The 8,732-nt window shown below is 41.3% G+C and overlaps 1 protein-coding gene and 1 pseudogene across 5 annotated transcripts in view; both read left to right on the forward strand.

Annotated features, from left to right (window-relative positions):
• The first annotated feature begins 2,522 nt into the window (after positions 1–2,522).
• DENND2C (DENN domain containing 2C) overlaps positions 2,523–8,732 on the forward strand; it is an 82,367-nt gene continuing 76,157 nt past the window's right edge. For 3 of the 5 annotated variants that reach the window (XR_012130271.1, XM_017661807.3, XM_017661811.3), the window contains exon 1: positions 2,523–2,635. The gene's annotated coding sequence lies outside the window, so the exon portion shown is untranslated. The other 2 variants (XM_037020007.2, XM_017661808.3) reach the window with 2 other exon arrangements.
• LOC108398044 (small nuclear ribonucleoprotein E-like) overlaps positions 3,307–8,732 on the forward strand; it is a 36,067-nt pseudogene continuing 30,641 nt past the window's right edge.

Below are 8,732 nucleotides of genomic sequence, written 5' to 3' on the forward strand. Positions count from 1 at the left end.
GGGGGAGCAGCTGGGAGGCTATTTATCTCCGTAAGGGGCCTCTGTGCTCCCTGCTGCCCAGGGGGTTAGAGTGCCCAGAGATCCCCAGATTCCCTGCCTCTGGTCTAAGTGACCTGTCCTGCCCCTTTAAGACTTCCAAAAAGCACTCTCCAAACCAAAACAACAACAGCAACAATTAGAGAGGGAACAGAAAAAAAAAAAAAAAAGGAAAAAACACTTGATTTTTTTTTTTGTCCTCAGGCGCCGGTCCCAGGCACCCGCTCACTGGTCCTGCTGCCCTACCTCCCTAGCACCAGGGTCCCTGTCCCTTCAAGGCTTCCAAAAAGCATCTGCCCACTGGTCCCGCAGGGAAAAACGCGCGATATTCTTTGTCCTCAGGCGCCAGTCCCAGGCACCCGCTCACCAGTCCCGCCACCCTGCCTCCCTAGCACCGGGGTCCCTGTCCCTTTAAGGCTTCCAAAAAGCACTCACCAAAAAGAGGAAAAAAAAGGGGAAAAATGCGCGATTTCCTCCGTCCTCAATTGCCGGTCTCAGGCACCCGCCCACCGGTCCCACAGGGAAAAACACGGGATATTCTTTGTCCTCAGGCGCTGGTCCCAGGCACCCGCTCACCAGTCCTGCCGCCCTGCCTCCCTAGCACCGGGGTCCCTGTCCCTTTAAGGCTTCCAAAAAGCACTCACCAAAAAGAGAAAAAAAAGGGGAAAAACGCGCGATTTCCTCCGTCCTCAAGTGCCGGTCCCAGGCATCCGCTCACCGGTCTCGCCACCCTGCCTCCCTAGCAACGGGGTCCCTGTCCCTTTAAGGCTTCCAAAAAGCACTCGCCAAAAAAAAAAAAAAAACCACTCCGGTTTCTTTCCACCCGCCGGGAGCCGGGGGGGAGGGGCGCTCGGGTCCCGCCGGGCCGGGGCTTGTATCTTACCCCCTTCGCAAGGCGCTGGGTTCTTGCAGGTGTGGATGTGGTCTGGATGTTGTCCTGTGTCCTGTGGTCTCTATTTTAGGAAGATTTTTCTTTGTTATATTTTCATAGCTCTATGTGTTTTTGGGAGGAGATTTCCACTGCTCTGCTCACACTGCCATCTTGGCTCCGCCCGAATCTTGTTTTATTTTATCTTGGCTTCCTTGTCATCAAAATAATACAAATGGCTAAATGATACATTCATTCTATTCTCACAGTTAAAAGGGCATTAACTACCATTATGTGTATCTCCATCTTACCTACGAGAGGGTAGTAGAATACATACATGTTAATTCCTTTATTCATGCATAGAACATAGGCCAGATTTGGTTTCATATTTGGTAATTGAAATTCCATCTGTCTCATTTTGCAAATAAAATTTCCTGAATGCAAAATTTGAACTTTGAAATAAATTTGGATTTTGAAATAAATTTCAAAACCACGCTATTCTAGCCTAAAATTTCATTTTAGACAACTGGGAAGTTTTCTATTTTCGGCAGGAGGGCAGCATAGTCCATAAAGATCGCTGTTCAAAATTTACTACAAATGTATTCACAATTATTTCTTCACTGAGACATGATTTTAAAAGTATCCAAATTGCTTTTTTTTTTTCATAATTAAAGATAATTCCTGTTTCATTGTCCACAACACCTGGTTTCACAACGGTTTGGGATATGCAGCTTTTATTGCTTTGGCTAATTTGGCCTGTGACAGTCATCTGTGATGTGTAACCAAACACCTCTCTTTCCCGCAGTCTTCTATTTTGGTACCTCTATGTGAACAGATGAGGGAAGACTTGGTCAGCAGTCCCAAAGAGGCTCTGGCTGGGTGGGGTGGGGTGGAATGGGGCAGAGCGAAGAAGGGTGGGGTGATCAGCGAGTGCCTGGGAAACAGGCTCAACTCATCCTTGACTGCAGCCTTGGTGAAACTGGGCTTCTGCTCGCAGTAGGCACACTGCCATGCACATACCTTAGTATGAGCGTGTTGCAGGCGTAGTGCTCAGGCATGTGTGTCACCACAGGGCGTGGCGTGGGGCCCACCTTCGGCACTGAAAGTATCAAAGGCACCCCTGCTCTGGGACTTCAAACCTTGGATGTTCAGAGAGTTATTTGTATATGTTTACCTTTCAAGTTGGCACTGTACTGCAATTGCCTGAGAAATATTTGCTTCTTGAGCTCAGCCAGAGAAATGGTGCTGCTCTTTCCCTGGAGAGCCCAGGCCTAATGCGCCCGGTGGCAGAAGACAAATCTGTGATTTCCTTGAGTGAGGTTTCATTTAGATTCCTTAATTAAAGTCGGCTTTATCTCGTGGGTAGCTGTTGAGGGTCAACTTTCATGTGAAGTTCAGGTTTACCGCCGTGGCACCATCCGGCGGCAGGCACGGCTGCGACGATAAAGCTTTGGCTAGAGGTCTCGGTTCTGGCGCGGCGCGGACTCAAGCAGGGGCGGTTCCTCTCGCGGCTGTCCCCGGGAGGCGACAGGCGCCGAGCGTGACGGATGGGAACAGCAGCCAATAGGCACCCGGCCTTGGCGGGGCGGGGCGGGGCGGGGCCTTCAGCCGGGCCTGCGGGGGCGGGACGGAGCCGACCCCGAGTGGGAGACGGAGGAGACCCGGTGTCTCCGCGGAGGGGACGGGACCGTCGTAGCTCGGCCGCGGAGGCGGTGTCCAGACGCAGGGCAGGTACTAGCGGGGCGATCCGGGGCGGGGTCTGAGGCCGGGGCTTCGGCGCCTGGTGCAGTGGGCGTCACACGCCTGGCGGCGGGAGCGGGTCTACGGGCTGCCGGACGCGGTCTGCTGGTGGCCCGGAGCCGCTGGCGGGGCTGTCGGCTCCCCGACCTGCAGTCTCGCCGCCTCCCCGGCCTCGGGGGACGCCCGACGGTCCCGCGGCGCGCCCTGTGGACCACTAGCTTGGGGAGACCCCTCGTTCGCCGCGGCGGCGGTGTCGGAGCCAGGCTGAGGGTGTCGGCGCCGCTCACTGACGGAGCGCCCGGCAGTCGTGGGGAACGGGGAGCCGGAGTCCCGAATCCAGCGGGAAACGCGGGCTTTGGCCAGGGTGAGCCGGTGAGCTTGAACGTACGCGCTGAGACGACGAACTTTAAACTTTATGCGTTTTGATTTAAACATAATCTTACAAGCACAATACTGAAAGTATTTTAAATCAAGCAGGATTTCGATTTTAAAGTCTTACAGAGGAACATCTGAAAGCTCTTGAGTAACTAGTATAGCAGAAGATGATTAGATTATGAGTCAGGGGCTGGAGTCTCATCCAGGACCCACGTACTAGATAAGATACCCTTTTCAAATGGACTTTTCGGGGCCTCTGTTTCCTTAACTGTAAAACTGGGATAGTTATGCCTGGGGGTATTCGAAGGGTCAGACGGGTAAGTGGGGTATTCTGTAAGTGCTAGGCATTGTAATATGTGCACCAGTAGAGTGCATAGTCTCTAAAACAACTACTGAGTGCCCGCACATAGTAGACACTCTGTAGCTTCACCCTAAAGCTAGTGATTCACCTACAGTGTTTTAGATAAAGTCCAAAATCTGTTTACTGTGTAAATAAGTTGTTTGAACTCTTTTGCCACAGAATCACCATTGTTTCAAATGTGGTCCATTTTTAACTGATTAGTGAATTTTTCTAGAATACCACATGTTATCTATACACTGTTACTGAATCATTTACCGACGGAAGTTTGATAGCAAAAAAATAATCTATTTCTTGGCTTCAGGTGAAGAAACTACTTAAATGTAGTTTAAGTTAGCTATAGCAATGTAAGCTGAGAGTATTGCTTCAATCAAGACTTTAATTTGCTTTTGTAAGATTTAAGTCCTCCAAAACAAAATTAATATATAGCTGTATTTTTTTGCACAGCCTTTATTATAGACATTTGCAGTCTTTTTTATGGATATTATGAGTGTGTGAGGGGCTTTAGTGGGGAGACTGGAAATGAAAAAGGGTATATAGCAGTTTGTAACCAGCATACTTTAACTGGGGATAATTGTAGGCATGTTCTGAAGTAGTTTCCCAGGCAGAAATCAGGAAATGTAGTAATTATAGCTCATGGCTGATAATTAGTTTTTTTGAGTGTTGAATGTGACAGTAGATTTTTTCAAATACAGATATAAAGGAGGAATATTAATTTTTCTGATGTGACAAGCAATTTTCTCAAGCTGGAAATTATATTTTAAATGATCTGTAGCAAGTCCTATATTATTAACAAGAATTTTAGACCACTAGATATCAAGATCAAATCAAATAAAGGAATAGAGGGAAAGTTCCTACTGAATATGATTTTTGTGTTCTTTTAAGTTTTATGTTTCAATAGTTCAGTAGAAGATGGGTGATTGGAAACTACTTTAAAATACCAGTTTTAAACAGGTACTCCATATGTAAGTTTTGCGGTGATTTATAATTTGTTGATCTTGGAGGTCTGAAGCCTTATATTCACATCATGTACTGAGTGCCTTTTATATTCCAAGACACAGTTTTAGCACTTATATTGTACTCGTGTGGCAGAATATAATTTCTTCCATCAAGGAGATTACCCTTTTACCAAATGGGCTAAAGTAAATACCAAGAAAGCTATTTTTAAAATTGATGATAACAACATCAACTAGCATTTATTGGAACCCACTCTGAGTCAGGCAGTGTTCTGAATTTTTTACATGCATTGATTGCCTTACTTAATTCTTATAACAGCATCATGAAAGGTGTTTCAGTTATGATCTCTTCATTAAGAGATATAGAGAGGTTGAGTAATTTGCCCATATCAAATAGCCTAGGTAGCAGAGCTAGGATTGAAACCAAACTGCTCAGCTCCAGAAATCCTGATCTTAACCTCTGCACTATACTGAGTTTCAAATTCTGTGAGTGAGATAGAGATGCAGTCCCACAGATACTTAAAAGAGAGTTCTGTAAAGAACGTTTTCAAAAAGAAGGAAAGAGAGAAAGAGAGAGAAACTGGTATTGCAAGATGCAGATGAAGGCATGTCCAAGCTGCAATTTAATTATGCTTTGTATATAAGAGCATTTTTTTCCTGGTGAATGACATGGGATTCTTTTTGTTTCTAAGCTCTCAGTCACTCAGTTACCACAATTATGGCAGTATCTTAATTTAAAAAAGGTGATTATTTTTCAATAAGAAGTTTAAAATGTCTGTTCTCAGACTATAAGTTAAGTAAGTTTCAATAAGGAGTTTAAAATTTCTGCTCTCAGACCATAGATTCAAGAAATGAAAGTGCTTCCCTGCCTTCAAGAAGCTTATAACCATACATGTTAAGTCCATACAATTTCAGTGTGGTAAGTTATAACAAACCTATAGATAGAACTTAATGGGAACATTGATGAGGGAAAATAATTCTCTATATGGTAGGGAGGAGGATTAGAGAGAAGATACCATATTTGAATTTGACTTAGAAGGATGAATAGGAGTTTGCTGAGTTGGAGAAGGGAACAGAAGATATGGATATGTGTGAAAGAAATATTACGTGAGAGTATACAGTATGTTTGAGAAGTGTGTTGTCCATTGTCACTAAATTTAGGTCAGAGTGTATAGAGATAAGTGGTGAGGCTAAAGGAGATGATGCGTGAAAATAAGCTGGAAAAAGAAAATTGCAGAGCTTGGTTGCTGATCACAAGATAACTTAAATTGCTAGAAATTAGGTAAGTGTGGGGTTTCAGTTTGGAATAATAACCTCTCATTTGGAATAATGAAGATTTATCCAGTTTGGCAAAATATTTCACTGTTTTATATGGTTAAAGATAATTTTTATATTTTGAAGTATAGTATATGTTATAAAACAATATACAGATTTAGGTGCGTAAAAAGTTCAGGAAAAGAAAAAATAGGTCTGTTAATGTCAGTGTGTTGAGGAGGCATATCATGTACATCATGCTAAGTACTTTGGACTTGATTCTAAAGACAATGGAGAGCCAGTGAAGTTTTAAGTAATTAGGACAGATAACATGGACATGGTATGGATAGAGAGAGGCAAAAGGTAGAGAGATAAGTTAGAAGGCTATTGCTACTGAAATAGTCTAGATAAGGGAGGATAAGGGCCTGGAGCAGAAAAATAGTAGAGATGAAGAGAGAACAGATGATGAAAATGCAGACTTTACAGCGCTTAAACATTGATTGGCTTTGAAGGTGAACAGAAAAGTAAATGACTTAGTTTCTTGGCTTGGGAAACTATGGGTAGAGGAACTTGTTGTATTTTTTAATGAGAGAGAAACATAATTGTTTCAGTTTTGAACATGTTGAGTTTGAAGTGTCTGTGGAACATTCAGGTGGAGATGTCAAGGGACAATCCAGAGCCTAGAAAGAGGCTGATATAGGTGTTTCAGATTTTGGAGTCAGCCACTAAGTAGTAATGGAAGCCTGTAAGAGCAGATGAAATTGCTCAGGGAAGGCATATGGAATTAGAAAGGGAAAAGGCCAAGGATAAATGATTTGCTTTGTTTGAATGGAAGGGATTATGTATTTATGTATTTATTTGTGCTAATTCTGTTTTATAAGGTGTGATTATAAAACAATAATATTGGTTTTAATTGAAGGTTTAACAACTTTTATACTGAAATGAGGCCTGTTCTTTCAAATTTCATTTGGGAATCACTCATTTATTCCAAAAGTGTATGCTGAAAGTATAATTGGAGTTCCTTTTTTGTATAAAAATCTTTAAAGCAAATTCACAGCCACTCAAGAAAGTAGGTCTTCTAGCTTTACTATAGAAGTTTCTTCCTCCTCTCTACCATTTCCATGCATATAGAATCTATTTACGTTGAATCAAGGCTATGAAAGATATAACTGTCCCTTCACTTGATTGTTAGCTCTTGGAAGTCAGAGATAGTGCTTTTTTTAAAAAGAAAACTTTGCCTCCATAAATTTAGATTATTAATAAATGTTTACTCATTGATTCATCTTTATAACCAGCCTAATTCAGTCTTGGCTCCAAATGGCTTAGTTGTTTCCAAAATTCATACTCATCTTCAAAGAATGAACATTTGCTACCACTGAGGAGACTCAAAAGAATAAATGACTTTTCAAAAAAGGCATATTCAAAAAAGGAGTATCAAAACTATTTTCCTAATTTGTAGTATCATTAGAATAAGTGTGTGGGTCTTCTGAGGCAGAGAGTGGCAAAGTCTTTATGTGAAGGCCTAGATAGTTAAATATTTTAGACTTTGTGGGCCATAAATCTGTCACAACTATCCAGTTCTGAAAAAGAAAAAAGAAAGAAACAAAGGCCATAGACAGTTCTTAAATGAATGAGCATGGACTGTGTTCCAATTGAAGTTTATTTATGGACATTGAAATTTGAATTTTATATAATTTTCACATCACAAAATATCATACTTCTTTAATTATTTTTTCAACCATTTAAAAATGTAACCACTCTACTCAGAGGCCATACAAAAACAGGTGGAGGGCCACAGTTGGCCCACAGGTAGGCCTTTGACCCTGTCCTAAGCAGTGTTTGAAGTACTTAGATTTGTAAGTTTAGTTTTTAAAAATAGTTCTTCAAATTCTGCTTCCTCATCCATTTCTTACATAAAGTAGAAAATACTCCCATTGAGAATACAGAGAAATAAACTTGTACAATGTCAGAATTTAAAGTATGTTTGAAAATATTTTTCAATATTCAATACTCCTTACTGAACCAGTAAAACACTTATTTTTTTGCCTAGGTGAAAGTAGGCATTGAAAACTAGATGGAATAAAAGACCAAAATTTGAAGCAGTGTCCTGCACTATCCCCAGAGGGTTGGACAGAATGGACTCTTATTTTTTTCCTCTCTAACTTGCATGAGTAGTTTTTATCCAAAGGAAAAGAAGTTTCTCTTCACATCATGGGCATTTTAGCAGGATATAAGAGTGAAGGATTAAGTCACTGATGATGAGGTAAAAGAAGGAAATTTAAAGGACTTTTACATATCTAGCCATCCCAGATGTTTATAACCCCCTATTCTTGAGGAGGAAATTCAAGATTTCCTTATAAATCTGAGATTCCTAGTTAACAACCTGAAAATAGAATTTTTAGCATTCATTGCAGTCAGTATTAATCCTTTTATATTAGTTAAAGGTTATCACTAGTACTCTTTTTTTTTTATTAAAGTATCATTGATATACAGCTTTATGTTGGTTTCACATATACAACACAGTGGTTCATTACCCGTATTATTAAAGCCTCACCCTCTCTAGTAGGTTACTATCTCTTAATGTAGTAAGATGTTACAGAATCATTGACTGTATTCTCCATGCTGTACAAGTTGGTCCCTGTGACCAACTTATTTTGTGTATGTGAATTATTGTGCCCCTTTATCCCCTTCACCCTCCTCCCACCTGCCCCAACCCCTCCCACTTGGTAACCACTAGTCCCTTCTCAGTGTCTGTGAGTCTACTAGCACTCCATTTTTTTAAATTTCTGACTTCCGTGGTTTTCATAGCAGTGATAAATGTTTACATGGCAAAAAATAATTCATTTTCCTTCAAAATTTAAATTCATAGAGATGGCATGTATGTGGATTTTTTTCCTGTGTAGATGTTAAAATTTAGGATAGGTTGTAGGGGTGGCGTATGCTCTTGTAGCTACTATTTGAGATGTGCTTTTTTTTGGTCTACTTTTTTCCATTGAAGTAAAAAAGCAAAAAACTCCAATTGTTTAGGATGTTTTTGAGTTGGTTAATTAGCAATATGAAGCATGATTTCATATTTAAATATCTGTGTTCAGTGATACTCTGATTAAATGAGTCTGTCAGTTCCAGAACTTGCTTTCTGAGGAAG

The sequence above is a fragment of the Manis javanica genome, chromosome 4 (assembly GCF_040802235.1).
Source record: "Manis javanica isolate MJ-LG chromosome 4, MJ_LKY, whole genome shotgun sequence".
NCBI classification, from domain to species: Eukaryota; Metazoa; Chordata; class Mammalia; order Pholidota; family Manidae; genus Manis; species Manis javanica.